We start from the raw sequence: 21,122 nt of genomic DNA, 5'->3' as shown, positions 1-21,122 counted from the left end.
CCATATGATTTTTTGTATAGTTTCAATCTCTGTGTTGCAGTTGACCATCTGATCTTGCATATTTAACATATCTATTTGAAATTTAATTTTAGTTATTATTTTTATCACTAGAATCTTTATTGGAATTTATTTTAAATTTCCATTAAAATTTTTCCTTTTATAATTTAAAAATTTTCCTGATAAAGTTCTAAGGCCTGATTTTTTCTCTCAAATATTATAGCATAGTTTTAAAAAGTCCTATGCCTGATAATTACTATATCTGGAGCCTGTGTGTCTGTTTCTTACACCTGTTGGTGATGCTGGTTTGTGTTCATGTTTTCCTCACTGCCCACATGCCTGATAAATTGTTTTTGTGTTTTGGACACACAAAATATATAATATTTATGTAAATAATTTGAGCCCTAGAAAGACAATATCTTTTTCCAAAGAGAGTTTTGGTTTGCTTCTGGCAAGAATATTAACAGTCTCAGTTTTAGGGATTCTGATAATTCAGAGCTGAGTACAATCACTGCAAGGGTCTGTCTATTTTGAACTCATATTTTAGAATCCTGATCTGTATCAAGAGATTTACCAATCTCTCCTTAGTGGTCCTGAATACCATTGTTGTTTTTACATATACTATATGCTTGAGTCTTTGAATTGCTATAAGCTGAGCTTTGAGTCTGCTTAACTTCCCAGCCTTCTAGTTGCCTTTTGTGGAATGATAGACATTTCAGAGTTTAAAAGTTATCCTAAACACCAGATTCAGTTCACTGGTATTCCATGTGCTCTTAGATATGAGTTAAGTAATTCTTCACTGTCTTGATACCTTCAATAACTTCAAGCAGACAAAAACAATATATTGTGCAACTTTTTTAGTGGTCCTAAGTAGGAAGGTTGATCCAACTTATCTAGTTTCCTGAATCCGTGGAAGATGATATGTTCATTGTCCTTATTTACTTTTTTTCCATATATGTTGATTAGGCTGGGGTGTGCTTTCTCTGAAATGATATGTTTGTGAATGGAGTTTTTCACCAATGTACATTCATTAGTTGTGCATGATAGTTCTATTTGCCTCATATCCTTCTTTTTCATCCATTCTTGTAGATTTCTAGTAGTATCCAAAGATACTTTAAGATGATTTTAAGCTATATTGCCCTAAAGACTAAAAGAGCTAAACACTATTCATATATATATATACATTTGCCATATGGGTATTCACTTCTTTTGCCCGTTTCTCATTTTTCTCCTTTTCAAGAAAACTGAATTATATATACTATATATATATAATATATTTCATATATATATACTTTCTTTTATTCCCCACTGCATAATTGTTTAATTTCTTAAAAAGATATTTTGAATAACAGAAATTTTAAGTTTAATGTAGTCCAATTTTTTTTGAATCTAATAATTTTTGTCTACTAAGAAATATTTCTTACCAGGACTACAGCAAAACATTTTTCTACATAGTCTTATAGGTTATTATTTTACTTTTTACATTTAGATTGACAGTCCACCTGAAATTGATTTTTATAAGTGTGCAACTGACCTAGTATGATTAACTTAAAGTATTATCCTCCTCCCTACCCTGCATTGCTACCTGTGTCATAAATGAAAATGACCATATTTGGATGGACCTTTTTCTTTCTTTTTTTTAATAATATTTTATTTTTATTTTATTTTATTTTTTTTACCGTTTTTATTGGAGTATAATTGCTTTACAATGGTGTGTTAGTTTCTGCTTTAATAACGAACTGAATCAGTTATACATATACAAATATCCCCATATCTCTTCCCTCTTGCATCTCCCTCCATTTCACCCTCCCTATCCCACCCTTCTAGCTGGTCACAAAGCACCGAGATGATCTTCCTCTGCTATGTGACTGCTTCCAACTAGCTATCTATTTTACATTTGGTAGTGTATATATGTCCATATATACACTACTATGCTCTCACTTTGTCCCAGCTTGCCCTTCCCCCTCCCCGTGTCAAGTCCATTCTCTAGTAGGTCTGTGTCTTTATTCCCATCTTGCCCCTAGGTTCTTCATGACCACTATGACAGACTCTAGGTCCATCCAACTCACTACAAATAGCTCAATTTCGTTCCCTTTTATGGCTGAGTAATATTGCATTGTATATATGTGCCACATCTTCTGTATCCATTCATCTGTTGCTGGACACTTAGGTTGCTTCCATGTCCTGGCTATTGTAAAGAGAGCTGCAATGAACATTGAGGTACACGACTCTTTTTGAACTATGATTTTCTCAGGGTATATGCCCAGTAGTGGGATTGCTAGGTCGTGTGGTAGTTCTATTTTTAGTTGTTTAAGGAACCTCCATACTGTTCTCCATAGTGGCTGTATCAATTTACATTCCCACCAACAGTGCAAAAGGGTTCCTTTTACTCCACACCCTCTCCAGCATTTGTTGTTTGTAGATTTTTTGATGATGGCCTTTCTGATGGGTGTGAGAAAATATCTCATTGTAATTTTGATTTGCATTTCTCTAGTGATTAATGATGTTGAGCATTTTTTCATGTGTTTGTTGGCAATCTGTATATCTTCTTTGGAGAAATATCTATTTAGTTCTTCTGCCCATTTTTGCATTGGATTGTTTGTTTTTTTGATATTGAGCTGCATGAGCTGCTTGTAAATTTTGGATATTAATCCTTTGTCAGTTGCTTCATTTGCAAACATTTTCTCCCATTCTGATGGTTGTCTTTTCGTCTTGTTTTTGGTTTCCTTAGCTGTGCAAAAGGTTTAAATTTCATTAGGAACCATTTGTCTAGTTTTGTTTTAATTTCCATTTCTCTAGGAGGTGGGTCAAAAAGGATCTTGCTGTGATTTATGTCATAGAGTGTTCTGCCTATGTTTTCCTCTAAGAGTTTGATAGTGTTTGGCCTTACATTTAGGTCTTAATCCATTTTCTGTTTATTTTTGTGTATGGTGTTAGGGAGTGTTCTAATTTCATTCTTTTACATGTATCTGTCCAGTTTCCCCAGCACCACTTATTAAAGAGGATGTCTTTTCTCCATTGTATATTCTTGCCTCCTTTATCAAAAATAAGGTGACCATATGTGCGTGGGTTTATCTCTGGGCTTTCTATCCTGTTCCATTGATCTATCTTTCTGCTTTTGTGCCAGTACCATACTGTCTTGATTACTGTAGCTTTGTAGTATAGTCTGAAGTCCAGGATCCTGATTCATCCAGCTCCGTTTTTCTTTCTCAATATTACTTTGGCTATTCGGGGTCTTTTGTGTTTCCATACAAATTGTGAAATTTTTTGTTCTAATTCTGTGTAAAATGCCAGTGGTAGTTTGATAGGGATTGCATTGAATCTGTAGATTGTTTGGGGTAGTAGAGTCATTTTCACAATGTTGATTCTTCCAATCCAAGGACATGGTGCTTCTCTCCATCTGTTTGAATCATCTTTAATTTCTTTCATCAGTGTCTTATAGTTTTCTGCATACAGGTCTTTTTGTCCTTAGGTAGGTTTATTCCTAGGTATTTTATTCTTTTTGTTGCAATGGTAAATGGGGGTGTTTCCTTAATTTCTCTTTCAGATATTTCATCATTAGTGTATAGGAATGTCAGAGATTTCTGTGCATTAATTTTGTATCCTGCTACTTTACCAAATTCATTGATTAGGTCTAATAGTTTTCTGGTAGCATCTTTAGGATTCTCTATGTATAATATCATGTCATCTGCAAACAGTGACAGCTTTACTTCTTCTTTTCCAATTTGGATTCGTTTTATTTCTTTTTCTTCTCTCATTGCTGTGGCTAAAACTTCCAAAACTATGTTGAATAATGGTGGTGAGAGTGGGCAACCTTGTCTTGTTCCTTACCTTAGTGGAAATGGTTTCAGTTTTTCACTATTGAGGACAATGTTGGCTGTGGGTTTGTCCTATATTGCCTTTAGTATGTTGACGAAAGTTCCCTCTATGCCTACTTTCTGGAGGGTTTTTATCATAAATTAGTGTAGAATTTTGTCAAAAGCTTTCTCTGCATCTATTGAGATGATCATATGGTTTTTCTCCTTCAGTTTTTTAATATGGTGTATCACATTGACTGATTTGCATATATTGAAGAATCCTTGCATTCCTGGAACAAACCCCACTTGATCATGGTGTATGATCTTTTTAATATGCTGTTGGATTCTGTTCGCTAGTATTTTGTTGAGGATTTTTGCCACTATGTCTATCAGTGATACTGGCCTGTAGTTTTCTTTTTTTGTGACAGTTTTGTCTGGTTTTGGTATCAGGGTGATGGTGGCCTCATAGAATGAGTTTGGGAGTGTTCCTCCCTCTGCTATATTGTGGAAGAGTTTGAGAAGGACTGGTGTTAGCTCTTCTCTAAATGTTTGATAGAATTCGTCTGTGAAGCCATCTGGCCCTGGGCTTTTGTTTGTTGGAAGATTTTAAATCACAGTTTCAATTTCAGTGCTTGTGATTGTTCTGTTCATATTTTCTCTTTCTTCCTGGTTCTGTCTCAGAAGGTTGTGCATTTCTAACAATTTGTCCATTTCTTCCAGGTTGTCCATTTTATTGGCATATAGTTGCTTGTAGTAATCTCTCATGATCCTTTGTATTTCTGCAGAGTCAGTTGTTACTTCCACTTTTTCATTTGTAATTCTATTGATTTGAGTCTTCTCCCTTTTTTTCTTGATGAGTCTTGCTAATGGTTTATCAATTTTGTTTATCTTCTCAAAGAACCAGCTTTTAGTTTTATTGATCTTTGTTATCATTTCCTTCATTTCCTTTTCATTTATTTCTGCCTGATTTTTATAATTTCTTTCCTTCTGCTAACTTTGGTTTTTCTTTGTTCTTCTTTCTCTAATTGCTTTAGGTGTGTTGCTTTTGTTTATTTGAGATGTTTCTTGTTTCTTAAGGCAGGATTGTATAGCTATAAACTTCCCTCTTAGAACAGCTTTTGCTGCATCCCATAGGTTTTGGGTCATCGTATTTTCATTTTCATTTGTTTCTAGGTATTTGTTGACTTCCTCTTTGATGTCTTCAACGATCTCTTGGTTATTAAGTCGAGTATTGTTTAGCCTCTATGTGTTTGTATTTTTTACAGAGTATTTCATGTAATTGATATCTAGTCTCAGAGCATTGTGGTCAGAAAAGATACTTGATACGATTTCAATTTTCTTAAATTTACCAAGGCTTGATTTGTGACCCAAGATAATATCTATCCTGGAGAGTGTTCCATGAGCACTTGAGAAGACAGTGTATTCTGTTGTTTTTGGATGGAATGTCCTATAAATGTCAATTAAGTCCGTTTTGTTTAATGTATTATTTAAAGCTTGTGTTTCCTTATTTATTTTCATTTTGGATGTTCTGTCGATTGGTGAAAGTAGGGTGTTAAAGTCCCCTACTATGATTGTGTTACTGTTGATTTCCCCTTTTACGGCTGTTAGTATTTGCCTTATGTATTGAAGTGCTCCTATGTTAGGTGTATAAATATTTACAATTGTTATATCTTCTTTTTGTATTGATCCCTTGATCATTATGTAGGGTCCTTCTTTGTCTCTTGTAATACTCTTTGTTTTTAATTCTATTTTGTCTGATATGAGAATTGCTACTCCAGCTTTCTATTGATTTCCACTTGCATGGAGTATCTTTTTCCATCCCCTCACTTTCAGTCTCTGTGTGTCCCAAAGTCTGAAGTGGGTCTTTTGTAGACAGCATATATATGGGTCTTGTTTTTGAATCCATTCAACCAGTCTATGTCTTTTGTTTGGAGCATTTAATCCATTTACATTTAAGGTAATTATCGATATGTATGTTCCTATTACCATTTTCTAATTGCTTCAGGTGTTATTGTAGGTCTTTTCCTTCTCTTGTGTTTCCTGCCTAGAGAAGTTCCTTTAGCATTTTTTGTAATGTTGGTTTGGTGGTGCTGAATTCTCTTGGCTTTTGCTTGTCTGTAAAGGTTTTAATTTGTCTGTCAAATCTGAATGAGCTCCTTGCTGGATAGAGAAATCTTGTTTGTAGATTTTTCCCTTTCATCACTTTCAATATGTTTTGCCAGTCCCTTCTGGCTTGCAGAGTTTCTGCTGAAAGATCAGCTATTAAACTTATGGGGATTCCCTTGTATGTTATTTGTTGTTTTTCCCCTGCTGCTTTTAATATTTTTTCTTTGTATTTAATTTTTGGTAGTTTGATTAATATGTGTCATGGCGTGTTTCTCTTTGGATTTATCCTGTATGGGACTCTCTGTGCTTTCTGGACTTGATTAACTATTTCCTTACCCATATTAGTGAAGTTTTCAACTATAATCTCTTCAAATATTTTCTCAGTCCCTTTCTTTTTCTCTTCTTCTCCTGAGACCCCTATAATTCGAATGTTGGTGCGTTTAATATTGTCCCAGAGGTCTCTGAGACTGTCCTCAATTCTTTTCCTTCTTTTGTCTTTATTCTGCTCTGCGGTAGTTATTTCCACTGTTTTATATTCCAGGTCACTTATCTGTTCTTCTGCCTCAGTTATTCTGCTATTGATTCCTTCTAGAGACTCTTAAACTTTATTTATTGTGTTGTTCATGATTGTTTGTTTGCTATTTAGTTCTTCTACGTCCTTGTTAAACGTTTCTTGTATTTTCTGCATTCTATTTCCCGGATTTTGGATCATCTTTACTATCAGTATTCTCAATTCATTTTTAGGTAGACTGCCTATTTTCTCTTCATTTGTTAGGTCTGGTGGGTTTTTCGTTGCTTCTTCATCTGCTGTGTGTTTCTTCATCTTCTCATTTTTCTTAACTTACTGTGTTTGGGGTCTCCTTTTCACAGGCTGTAGGTTCATAGTTCCCGTTGTTTTTGGTGTCTGCCCCCAGTGGCTTACATTGCTTCAATGGGTTATGTAGGCTTCCTGGTGGAGGGGCCTAGTGCCTGTGCCTTGGTGGATGAAGCTGGATCTTGTCTTTCTTGTGGGCAGGTCCACGTCTGGTGGTGTGTTTTGGGGTGTCTGTGACCTTATGATGATTTTAGGCAGCCTCTGCTAATGGGTGGGGTTGTGTTCCTGTCTTGCTAGTTGTTTGGCATAGGATGTCCAGCACTGTAGCTTGCTGGTCATTGAGTGGAGCTGGGTCTTGGCATTGAGATGGAGATCTCTGGGAGATTTTCAGTGTTTCATATTACGTGGAGCTTGAAGGTCTCTGGTGGATCAATGTCCTGAACTTGGCTCTTCCACCTCAGAGGCACAGCCCTGACTCCTGGCTGGAGCACTAAGAGCCTTTCATCCTCACGGCTCAGAATAAAATGGAGAAAAATAGTTAGAAAAAATAAAATAAGATAAGATAAAATAAAAATGTTATTAAAATAACAAAAATTAATTATTAAAAAGAGATTTTTTAGGTAAGTAAAAAAAATAAAGAAAGAAAGGTGAGAACAACCAAACCAAAAAACAAATCCACCAATGATAACAAGCACTGAAAACTATACTAAAAAAATAGAAACAAACAAAAAAACAGACAGAAAGAACCCTAGGGCAAATGGTAAAAACAAAGCTATACAGACAAAATCACACACAGAAGCATACACACACACACACTCACAAAAAGATGAAAAGGGAAAAAAATATATATATCGTTGCTCCCAAAGTCCACCTCCTCAGTTTGGGATGATCCGTTGTCTATTCAGGTATTCCACAGATGCAGGGTATATCAAGTTGACTGTGGAGATTTAATCCGCTGCTCCTGAGGCTGCTGGGAGAAATTTCCCTTTCTGTTCTTTGTTCGCACATCTCCTAGGTTTCAGCTTTGGATTTGGCCCCGCCTGTGCGTTTAGGTCAATTGAGGGTGTCTGTTCTTCACTCACACAGGATGGGGTTAAAGGAGTAGCAGCTTTGGGGCCTCTGGCTCACTCAGGCCTGGGGGAGGGAGGGGTACGGATGCGGGGCGAGCCTGTGATGGCAGAGGCCGGTGTGATGTTGCACCAGCCTGGGCCACGCCATGTGTTTTCCTGGGGAAGTTGTCCCTGGATCACGGGACCCTGGCAGTGGCGGGCTGCCCAAGCTCCCTGGAGGGGAGGTGTGGAGAGTGACCTGTGCGTGTACACAGGCTTCTTAGGGTCTGTGTGAGGGAAAAGAGAATGAATAAAAGCCCAATAGGTGCTGAGATTTCCCACCAAAAGCAGAGGTGGTTGAAAGTTTAAATCTTGGGGAAGGTGAGTAGAGGGTACTTACACACCCCATAAGACGGAACAGAACCTCATGGACCATATAAAGCAGGGGGCTGGGGTTGTTGTTCCTGTGCTTCAGTATGAGAGTCAGGCAAATCTCCAGACTCTCTGAGCTTCTAGAATGAAACAGATTGCTTGCCTTGTATAGAAAGAGCCAGCAAAAACTGCCGTAGACCAAACGGTAAGCCCCCAGTGCATATGGTTCTGACACTATGGATTTGATCTCCTAATGGGACAAAGATGTTGGGTAGCTCATATAAGGCTTGTCCTTGGATTGTGATCTCCAGGAACCCAGAAGTTGAGGCAACCTTGAATTACTTGATAAGAGAAGTGAGGTGGTGGCGGGGTTTGAAATTCAAAACTCCCTTGGAAATGGGTGCTCAGGAGGAACTTGATATTCTCATACTCAGATAAATTTGTATGGAAGTTCCTTTTAAAATCATACCCTCTGACACTATCAAAGTCATATTCTCTAACCCAGTCAGTCTTTATCTTTGCTATACATCCTTTCATATTGGTTTTCATTTTGCTTCATTTGAAGGAGAAATAGTTGAATTTGTAGGATATACTTGTGTTTCCAGGCTGGCTGAGTAATGCATTGTAGCCTTCAAAAATATTTGCAGTGGGTGGAAATGAACTACTCTCCCACAAATTGCTCAACAGATTATAATAAAAGCAAGTCCCAAATTCTCTGCCACCCTTGCTGACATTTATTAATCATGTGTTCATTAGCAAGCAAGCACAAAACAGTCCAAACTGTTCATTCTGTCAGCTTGAATGAACAGTTATGTCTTTGTAGGTGTTCTGACCAAATCTTAAAGGATTCAGGTTAAGTCAGACCCTCAGCTTTCCAGACCCAGGCAGGATTTTATAACTACTGGGGTTCGTATCACAGATCCACCTAAACCAGTGGTTGGACACAGTACATTTTAAGAATCAAGCCTCTAGTGCCATCCCATGTGCCTCTCCTGCCTCACTTAATTTCTATACACTGCCTATTCATGTGTGGGAAGTGTTTCCAAATATCTTAGCCGTTTCACACAACTGGAATACATTCAAATTTACCAAAGAGAACTTATTCAAAATATTTATCATGCTGGTCTATGGAACATTATTTTCACCAATAAAACTCCATTTCTGACATTTGCAATGTTATTTTTATAAATGTAGGTTGTTGATCAGATTCAAATTAAAAACCTTTATAAGAGCCATCTCTGATATGCAGCTTTTATGAAATAATACTAAATAGCTATATATAGACTATGTATTCTGAATTAGCATGCTAGCTGTACAGGATTATATTTTAACCAAGATAACACCTGCATAATACCACACTGAAAAAATGACATATTTTAAAGTAAGTTGTAAATATTCTAGAAACTAGTTAATCTAAAATAATCAAATCACAGAAATGTCAAGTTACTTTATTACTTAATATGGAAGGGTGGGGAGAAGTATGAAGATTAATGGATTGAGTAAGATGTTCAAAAATACAATTAATTATCAAATTGAGGCTATATTTTTCATCTTAAAAATTTACATCATAAAAACACTGTTAAACTCTGTGACACTCCTGAGACAGTAAATTAATCCTGGGGCAATGAAAGAACATTCTCATTTAATTAATTTAAAGACAACAATATAGGGCTTTCCTGGTGGTGCAGTGGTTAAGATCCACCTGCCAATGCAGGGGACACAGGTTCGTGCCCTGGTCCAGGAGGATCCCACATGCCACGGAGCAACTAAGCCCATGTACCACAAGTAAGGAACCTGCGCTCTAGAGCCCGCGTGCCTAGAGCCCATGCCCAGCCACAAGAGAAGCCACTGTGATGAGAAGCCCATGCACCAAAACAAAGAGTAGCCCCCACTCACCGCAACTAGAGAAAGCCCACGCCCAGCAACGAAGACCCAACGCAGCCAAAAAAAATAAATAAAATTAATTAATTAATTAGAAAAATAAAGACAACAATATAAAGTAAACAGACATAAATGACAAAAGGATAATTTAAAGGATGAATACTATTAATGAAACGGGAGGGAAGAGGGCATGGCACAACCTCTAAAAGGATGGCATAGCCTTTGAGCATATGACATAAACTGGTCAGAACCAACTAGGCAAGGTGGTGGAAGATTCAATTTCCAGTAGACCTTGAGCCTCATTATGTGCTCATTGTAATGCATTAGCATGCTACGTGACACATCCACTAGTGCCATGACAGTTCCAAGGGTAACCATAAAAGGCCTAAAAGTGGGTGGTGACCCAATTCCTGGAAATCTCCACCCCTTCCCCTGAAATAGTTGGAATAATCCTCCCACTCATTAGCCTATGAAATTACCCAGTCCATAAAAACTAACCAGACCATATTTTGGAGTCTCTCACCTTCTGAGATGGCCCCCACTCTGTGGAGTACATGTCTCCCTTAGCCGCTCTCACATTCCAAGATGACCCCATGCTCTGGGGCCACTCTCACCTTTTGAGACAGACCGCATTCTGTCTATGGAATGTGAATCTCTCTAAATAAACCCACTTCTTATCTATCACTTTGTCTGTCACTGAATTCTTTCTGCGATGAGACATAAAGAACCTGAGCTTCATTAAGTCTTGAGACCAGGTGTGTGATCTCAATTAAAAGACAGTGGGTTCAAGTCCCAGTCTGAGTTGTACAGTTTCATTATTATCCCCACTTTACAGATGAGGAATATAAGCCACATCATGAAGTATAGTTTTTGATGAAGAATTTTAAATATACTTCATATTATCCTTCATAATATATTTTTAGGTAATGCAGAAGATTGATATAGATTGCTTAGTTTTTAAGTAGTATCTCATAAAAACCTACATTTGATAAGTATGCTAATGCAGTTCAAATCATTATTGTAGTTCAAATCCAATAGTTGAATTGACATTGAATTTGTAAGATAAGGACATGAATTGGCAGGAAATAGCATATCAGCAGGCTGATTTCTAAAGGCGTTTTTCTTTTTCCTTTAAGAGAAGTATTTCTAACAGTTCACCCCTCTGAAAAAGAGGGAATCTACTGTATTTACTTTTTCCAGACTTTATGTTCTTTTGGGGAAATTCATTTGGAACTCATTCTCAATATAAGTGGCAAATATATGTTAAGTACTGTTATAAAATTATTACCGACAATATATAGCATTTGCAGTGCACTTATAACCTTTCAAATACTTTGATATCTATTAATGGTTTTATTAGTATCATCATATTGAAAATAACTCATCATTCCTATTTAACTTTAATTTTCACTTTCAAATACAGTGTGGAAATTAATGGATTTTTGCAACTGCCTTATAGGGAAGACAAAAATTTTAGAATGTTATTTAATTGAATTCCTTTACACTGCTTTAGACAAAATAGAATAACTAAGATGATGAAAAGAGATAAAATCTAAATGTCTAAGAAATTTATTTTCAGGTAAGTATTCACTTTTTTTTCTCTATTCTAAAATAAATCTGAATTTTAAAACTTTTCTTTCCAGAAACTTAATGGAATTGTACTACTGCATAAGCAATGTTTCTGGAAGAAAAAAAAAAGTCCACCATTCTAAAATGTTGGCGACAAAAACTTTCTCCCAGATAAGATATGCTAGCAAAAATACTTTTTAAAAATACAGGAAACTTTTCTATGTGTAAGCTGAATTGATCACTCTAATTCTGTATTATAAATGCCTAAGAAAGTAATTTGAATGCTTAAGAAACTTAGATGCTAATCACTCCCTCTCTTGAGGGCTTTACTTATGTTTCTTTTGTGCTTTGTTTTTCTCTTTCTGCTTAAATCTTTAGAGAGTGAAATAGCTTTAAGGCAGAAATGATAACTTGAGGGTGTTTTTTAGCACATAATTCAGCTGTACATGTAAGGAAAAGGAACAGGATAGGCATGAGACATATTGTGCCTTCAATTTGAATGAAGTTCAGTGACCAGAAGAACACTTAAAAAATCAAATCATATAAAATATTTTACTGCTAACAAGGATTGAGAAAGCTGTTGAGGTCAGAGTGAGTGCAGTTCCATATTGTACAATGCTGTAACTGTGTTATTAACATGTGCATGGAGGAAACTTGAAGTTTAAAACACACACTGCAGTTTAGTCTCCATATAATCTGAGTGATCCTTTTCAAATTCTAAGTCAAATGAAGTCACTTGTGCTCAAAACCCTCCAATGGTTTCCTGTCTCCTTCAGAATAGATCTAGGGCCTTCCCCTGGGCTTTCATCTGCACCCCCTCCTCCTCTGACTGCTCCCCCCTCTCCATGTGACTGCCACACTGGCCTTCAGATGTGTCTTTGAACACACCACATCTTGTCAAGCCTCAGGGACTTTGTCCCAACTGTTTTCTCTACCAGGAAAATTCTTATGTTGGTCAAATAAACCCAGATCTCACTCCTTCGTTTCAGTCAGTGTCAGTCAGGAATACAGAAACCCCTCTAGAAAATTCAAATAGATTCAGAGCTAGCATGTGGTCACAGAAGATATGAAAGGGCTAGGAGAATAAAACAAAAAGGATATTACCCAAAGATTAAAACCTGTTGCCACCTGTGTTAGGCAGAATACTGCTCTCATGCCGGTAAAGATGTCCATGTCCTAAATTCTGGAAACTGTGAACATGTTATGTGAATAAGGCAAGGGGGAATTAACATTGCAGATGGAATGAAAAATACTAATCAGCTGACTTTAAAATAAGGAGATTGTCTTGCATTATCCAGGTGGGCAGAATGTACAGTGGACCCCTGAACAATGTGGATTTAAACCACATGGGTCCACTTATACTGGGTTAATTTTCAGTAGTAAATACTACAGTACTACATGGTCCCTGTTTGGTTTAATACACAGATGTGGAGGAACGGAGGATATGGAGGACCTACTGTAAATTAAGAGGGGATTAACCCTGACTTCTTCAAGGGTCAACTGTAACTATATTGGTCTTTATAAGTGGAAGAGGGAGGCAGAAGAGTTAGCGTTGAGAGATTTGCCCATGCTACTCTGCTAGTTTTGAAAACGGAGGAAGGGGTACTATCAGGAAATACAGCAGCCTCTCAAAGCTGGAAAAATCAAGCAACCAACTCTGCACTAAAGCCTCCAGAAGGAACACAGCGCTGCCAATACCATGCTTTTAGTCTAGAGAAACCTATTTGGACTTCTTACTTCCAGAACTGAAAGGAAATAAATGTGGTATTTTCTACCACTTAATGTGGTAATTTGTTACAGCAGCAGTAGGTAACTAATACACTACTCTGGAGCCTCTAAACCCACAGGCCCATCTCAATGGGTGGTGATGCAAATCATGTAAATATCCAAAAAAAAAATTCAGGAACTGCAATCTTCTTTTTTCCAATAGTTTTATTATAAGCTGGTTCACATTCACTGGGCTTTCATTTTCATTTTTAGGGTTTTAACTCCCACCCATGTTTATGCTTTTTAATCTATTCTCTTATCCCTGAATGCTCTATAGTATCAAACTTATAAATCAGTTGTTTTCTGGATGTTTTTTAGTGGATGCTCATGGCTAACCCAAACTCTTTGTGTTCAAAATAACTCATTATATTCTAAAAATAGCCATTGTATTTATCAGCTCTACTCCTCAGTATCCCTCAAACAGACTACATTCCTCTGTATCCCTTATTTTGTTAAAAGGCCTACTATCAATTGGCATTTTAAAGTCAAAAGTTAGACTCATATTCCAGCATGTATCAATTATAACTTATGGGCTATTTTATATCCTAACTGCTTCTTCACTTTTCCCCTTCCTCACCATCTGAAGCATGCTGACTCCTGCTGTGCTAACTTTCCTTGCCTGGACAATTGCTTTTCCTCTTGTGCCGTCTCCCATTTTTTATTCTTGCCTGCCTTCATATTTTGAACAATTTTCAACTTTTTCATTTTGATATGAGCTCACATTATAAGTTCCTCCTTCAAATGGTAGAATCCCAAAGCTACTATTTCCTAGTCTCCCATGCAGTTAGTATGTGGCCTTGTGATCTGGGTTCTACTCAGACACATATGGACAAGAATCTGGTACTGAAGTGAGTGGTGAGGTATCTTTTATGCTGTAAGAGGTGGTGGCAGAAGTGGTGGCCCAGGTTTCAATGTCAGGCTGTTCTTTTGCAGAGTCTGGGTTGATTACTGTCATCAGGGAAAGCTCTGTCACTAACCTAGCTTGTGGTGAGGTTCTGGGTATTTCTCCAATAAATTTAATCTCAAGCCTGTTTTTCTAGACATCTCAATGCTTCTATGAGCTTATATCCTTTAGCAAATTCTTTTGCTGGTTAACTAGCCATAAACTATACAGAATTATATTTATGTTCTATATTATGACCTAAATGATCTTTAAAAGTGAAAATCGAATTCCACTGCTAGAGCTCATCACTGTTGAGTTCCTTCAGTGATACACAACAGGATAAAGTCCTGGCTCCTTTAAATTATGTTCAAGCTCCTCTGTAACCAGCCTCTAGCCTTGGTTTCTATCCCCTCTCATCCTGTGCTCCATGTGAAGTTTTACAGCTCCAAGATTCTTGCTCCTGATTCTATCCAAAATATTCAGCTCCCCTTCTCAGTCACTAAGTTCTTGCTGATCTTCTAAAACTCAAATCAAACATAATCTGCTCCAGGCAGCCTACTCAAGAAGTAATAGGAGAGACCCATGGCCACAGAGAATTGTATATAATGACGAAAGGAGGACAGTTCAGGGAGATGTGAAGTCACAGAGGAATGGCACCTTGCCCAAAACAAGACAGTGGAATTGGGTAGAGAAAAGACTACTTCTTGAGTTCCTTGACATAGGCTGAAAATACCCATATCAGTTAAATTTGTGCATTCCCCACACCTAGCTGCACCTGCTATTTAATACATTCATACATGTTTGAGTGAATTCTGATATGAGTATGAGCAAAACTGTATGTGATTTGGATTATATTTATAACCAAAACAGGAAGAGACAAGGATAAGGAAAATGGTTTCTCTCCCAAGGCAGAGGGAATACTAGAGACATTTTACTTCTTTGAAGATGCTTTGTGAGAAGGAAAATCTGTGAACAAATAGGTTTAGAACATATTGCAAAATGCATCTCTTCTTAGAGATTTACTATATTCATTGGAATATTAAAGAGTCTGAGAAATCATGCCATATCAAAAATGTATAACTTTATATCTCCATTCTGTAGAATTGCATATTAATGGGTTAAGGAAATAGGGTTCTGAGGGATCCTGTTGAATGATAGTATATAGGTGAAAACAGAGCCAGCAATGTCTCTCACTATTATTTTGTCTGTCATTTTCAGTGCTGTGGTAGTGGGAGTCTTTTATTATTCCATTATTACACTTTTTTCCATTGTTCAGAAAACTGCACTTTAAATGTTTTATTTGGGAATAGACAATAGTGCTTTTAGCCCTGATCAGAATTAATGATGGCATTGCTAATCCTGAGCAAAAAATATTTAAAGTAAACTTCTTTCTTCAATAAATTCATTTTAAATTGATCTTTCAAAATTGACCTATGCAGCTATCAACAGTCCTTACTTTAAAACTGATTTGACTCCATGTCAAACAAACCAAATAGTCAGCATTCAGAAGCAGGGGAAGTCAAGTTAGCAGACAGTAAAATTGACACTCTTGAAGAATAATTTGTTTTAAAATGATGAATATCATAATTTTCATGAGTCTACACATTACAATAGAAGCGATGTGTCTGTAAGGAACTGATTTCTTTCCAAAGTAGCAGCTAGCTTTCTTCAATGTAATTATCTATGGAAATGTGGAAACTTTGTTTGAAACTTTATGTAGATACAAAGCATATTTCATTTAGTTACTAATTTTATTATCTCATAATGAGATTGCTAATTGATTCTTTCCCTGTGTGCTTTAATTTTTAGCTGGGAAAAATGGCCACCCAGAACAATACATTTCCACACTTTTCTTACAGCTAGATGTGAAGATGTGACTACCTTCTAGTCAATGGGATATAAATGGATATTTTCTGTGTCAGTTTTTAGTAATTTCCTTAGGAGAGCCCTAGACACATCCTTCCTGTACCCTGATACCTGTATTAGAGAGGAAACTTTGCACCAGGAGGATAAGGGTCACACTAAATAAATACATTGGAAGGATCCAAGCTGTAATAGGTTGTTCTTCCAGAAATGAGCTCAGCAATATTTCACATCTCAAACAGAGTTCTAGAACCTGTTACCTATTACTGTTGCCACTACCTATAGAGAGGCAAGTGGTTTCCTTTCCACTAGAAACTGGATGAGACTGTGATGACCTCAAAGGACAGAATGTGGTAGAAGTGACATTACAAGACTTCTGAGGCTAGGTCATAAAAGGAAATACAGCATTACCTGGTCTCTTTCCCACTTACCCTTCGGACTCAGCCCCCATGCCGTGAGAAAGTGAAAAGTAAAAAGACACCATGGGAGAGGCACAACCACCAGATTTACGACTAAACAAGGTTTCAGATGAATCCATCTCCCAGTCTTTGAATCTTCCAGCTGACACTTTCAACACTAGAGCAAACGCACATCATCTTCACTGTGGCCCATCCAAATTCCTCACCCATACAACCTCAGCATAATGTTTGTTTTATGTCATTTAATTTGGGGGTAATTTTGCTACAAAGCCAGATAAATTGAAACAATGCATTACTGGGGATTTTGTGGATTGGTGCTGTCAGATAAAACCTGAAAAAGATGGCTCTGAACTTTAATGTGAAAAATAAATATTATTATATTTCAGCCACTGTTATTCAGGGTTTTTAAAAATTACTTCAAGATGGAAGTAATGCAACCTTTATTTGTGCTCTCCCTCATGCTTATAGCTGCAACTACCATGTGTATGTCCATTACCTAAATCTCTATCTTGAACCCAGATATATGAGCTCCAGATTTGTACATTCAGCTGCTTACAGGAAGGTCAGATGCAAGATACATATCTCAACCTGAACTCATTAACATTTCTCCATAATCTGATCTTATATTCTGTACATTGGTTAAAGGCATAAAATACCCAGGTAATCCAAAAAGGTGTTCCTCCTTTTCTCGCTTCCATTCATATAATTGTCCAACTGTCCAAAATCAAGCTCTGTTGACTCTCTCTACTACAATTTTCCTGTCTTCAGTACACATTGCCATGTCTTAATTCTGTCTATTATAAATGATTTCCTTTCCCATCTCACCCACAACCCTTTTTCTGTGGTAGCTTCCCTGCTTATACTATCACCAATCCATCCTCCATCATGCAGCTAACAAAGATTTTTCCAAAATGAAAATGTGATCACATCAGTTCCTTGATAATGGAGATCTAGCTTACATGCCCCATTTGATCTCTCATCATAATTCCAACTATAGAGAACCAAGACTAATGAAGATAATTCTTTTCTGTATTCTCCCAGCTCCATTTTCATGTATTGGCCACAGCTTGTAACTTAGAATTCCTTGTTTCTCCCATTATAATGTGCTGTCTAGAAGGCAGTGACTGCATCTTTTCCCTCTACATTTTCTAGCTTAATTCCTGGCACATTATATGCACTCATAAATCTTTTTGGAATCAATTAACTACTGAACAGCTTATTGGCTTAAATTTTTCAACAACTGTTTCTCATTCCATCCCCCACTGTAACAATGAGAAAAAGTAACAAAGCCTTCTTTTGCTTACTCAGTACTTTTCTCTATTATAAAATTTACTTTTATTGTAATTGTCTATACATGTGACAGTGTCCATTTATCCAGTCCAGAGCAGAGGATGATTTACTGTGAAGTTAATGAGGCTTAAGCTGTAGGGCCACTTAATTACATGACTTTGTCTAAAACCATGCATCTAATTTTCTTCCCTTAATTTTTACTCTTTTTCTTAAACATAGTTTCCCAAATTATATATATGCCCCACAAAACCTGAATTTATTCCTGTTTTTAAGCACTTTATTAAGTGCTTACCATTTGACAGAGACTGTACTACATCTGCACAAATCCAACAAAAAATGAAATGTATTTAATTCTACATAATATTTCTTCAAGACATGCAGGAGGAGGTCATGCGTACTACATCCCAGATTATCATGATATCTCAATGTCTGGTCTCTCTATACTCTTATGTATTCCCCTCATTATTAACAGAATTAATCCCAAACTCTTAGAAATCTAATCTCAATGTGCTCTTTTGGTCACATAGCCTGCAACTTCCCCACTTCCTAAACACTTCCTTACTCCACTACTTATATGTTCAAGGCAAACTAAGCTACTCATTAATAATGCCCTGATTGTCTCTCTGCTCAAGTTATTTTTCTCCTTTCAGCATCCAGTTTTTATAGTACCGTCTATGACATTCTCCAACTCAAATTGGCAGGCTTAATACTTCTTCCTTTGCTCTCTGAGTAATTTGATCATACCTTTTGAATGGTGTTTGTCTCACTCTATTAGTTAGGAGATAGTAGTTAGAATTGTATTCACTGATTGAAAGCACAACATTGTTAATAACAACTCTATTAATTATTTTCTGTTTGCATATCTAGATCTTTTCTCTTCCCATTTCCACTCTGCTCTGTGCCCAGGAAGGATGGTTTTTACAGACTGCTTCATTATACCTCCTTTCCCCTCTAGATTCTGGTTGGGGTCAGACAATTGGAGGTACTGTCAGGAAATTGGTATTTGCAATTGGAGGTACTGTCAGGAAATTGGTATTTGCAAGGAGAGAGTGGTCAGAATATGTATTCCCTTTACTTCCTGCTTGGCCTCAGCGGTGGCTCTGTCCTTCTGCCTGTAACCTCAGATCCTGTTGAGAGACCTTTCTGCTGATCCCAGCTCTTGCTTCTTGTCAAGTTCTGGTATCATCTCCCTCCTTTCGTCATGTCAGGCAAAGGACAGGTAATGACTTTCTGCTCTTGCTGGATCTGGGCACTTCATCATCTTTACTTTAGTTCCTTTAACCTTGACCTCACCACTGAATGTAACCTTTGTTACATTCATTACATTTAAAAAAAATTACCTCCTTGACTGTACCATCTGCTCCCTGAAAAGAGTATTGGTATCATGTGTGGACTCAGAAGACAACCTTCAAAATATATCTGATTATAGGGCTTCCCTGGTGGTGCAGTGGTTGGGAGTCCACTTGCCAATGCAGGGCACACGGGTGGGAGCCCTGGTCCGGGAAGATCCCACATGCCGCAGAGTAACAAAGCCTGTGTGCCACAGCTACTGAGCCTGCACCCTAGAGCCCGCGAGCCACAACTTCTGAAGCCCACGCGCCTGGAGCCTGTGCTCTACAACAAGAGAAGCCACCACAATGAGAAGCCCGTGCACCGCAGCTAAGGCCCAACACAGCCAAAAATAAATTAATTAATTTAAAAAAATGTACCTGATTATCTGTCTTTTCTTGTAATGGCAAGTACTTTTGACAGAATGAAGAAGGAAAATCATACAAACGTTAAAAATTGAATAAGTAATTTTTCCTGTAAAGCATTCCCTTATTGACGGTTGGCATTATTTAGTATTGGTCTCTGCATATCTATTTATAACCATCAAATTATACCATGTTTTTAGGGAAGTGTGAGATTATACTGTCTTACAGAGAAGAGGGAAAAATGATTATGTCCTTTGTACAAGAACATTTTTTTTGTCATAAACAGCTTTTTCATCCCAGAAATACCTGTCACAGAGAGGATTTCATGAGGAAATTAAGTTTTAGAGCAGATTTAGTGGAAAATAATACTTGACTAAGAGTCAGTAGTTAGGTCATAGTTCTAATTCTACTAAGAAACCATTTATGTGACCTTTCTAAACTCTTAGTTTCCCCATCCTGAAATGGAAAGTTTAAGGCATCATGTCTTTGGTTTCTTTTCAAAAGGTTTACAACTTTGGAATGTTGTGAGTAATCTTTGGTTATAAAGAATTTTTCTTGGGAAGATTGAATTGTTTTTAGGTTCTGAAATTATCACAAATCTCTCTCCACTGGCATGGTTTGGGGCAAGTCTTTGAAGAAATAATATACCAAGGGGAGATGTCAAATATTTAAAATATTTCTCTTAGAATTGCTTCTAGCTCTCTGATGAAATTATAAACATTAGAGAACCCTAAACTGATTGAAGCCTGCCTTGAACTCCTGAGAAGAAGAGCTAGGTAGACCAGAACAGCCCCTTTTTTTTTTTTTTTTTTTTTTTTTGCGGTACGCAGGCCTCTCACTGTTGTGGCCTCTCCCGCTGCGGAGCACAGGCTCTGGACGCGCAGGCTCAGCGGCCATGGCTCACGGGCCCAGCCGCTCCGCGGCATGTGGGATCTTCCCGGACCAGGGCACGAACCCGTGTCCCCTGCATCGGCAGGCGGACTCTCAACCACTGCGCCACCAGGGAAGCCCCAGCCCTTTTTTAAAGTGACATTTGCTTTTACTCCTCATTGCCTTGAGACCATCATCAGTTGCTTTTTCAGGTTGAAATGTCATGGCAACAGCCCTAGCTATCTTAGGGTACTGGACACCATAGACAAATATCAGGGTAACTCAATGTCCTCATGCAAGAGGAATTGATGTCCTTCAACATTTGTTCCTCTTCCTTCAATCTCCCTCACTACCAGGGCTTGTTAATTGTCAAATAGGGTGTAATATTTATGAAGCTGCTCCTTCCTAAGTTTTCAATGCTGAGATCCTAACCAGAGGAGACTCAGGAAAAGGAGTGCTGTCTAGTGTCTTTGCAGGTCCCAGGGCTTGAGTGTAGGGTTGTAGGTGTTCACAGACTGTGTGTCTAAGTGTTCATCCTGCATGAGTAACTTAAAGGCCACTAGATCAGATATATTGATGTCTCCAGCCCTGTCATTAATGATTCTGCAATATTCTCACTGACCTTCACTCATATAATACAAATAATCTGCCCTACAAACTTTCAGGAAAACAATAAAATGAATTAATATGTGTAAATATTGTTAAAATAGTTTTTTAAGTGAAAAAGTTTTTTATTTTAATAATTAAAGTT

The 21,122-nt window shown here is 37.3% G+C and overlaps 1 protein-coding gene across 1 annotated transcript in view; it reads left to right on the top strand.

The window, feature by feature from the left end:
- The window catches only part of LOC307187293 (beta-adducin-like), a 396,022-nt gene that overhangs the window by 254,204 nt on the left and 120,696 nt on the right, over window positions 1–21,122 (top strand). The window lies entirely within an intron of this gene.

Source organism: Stenella coeruleoalba (assembly GCF_951394435.1).
Source record: "Stenella coeruleoalba genome assembly, chromosome: 5".
In the NCBI taxonomy this organism is placed as follows: domain Eukaryota; kingdom Metazoa; phylum Chordata; class Mammalia; order Artiodactyla; family Delphinidae; genus Stenella; species Stenella coeruleoalba.
This window is presented reverse-complemented; position numbering and strand designations above follow the sequence as displayed.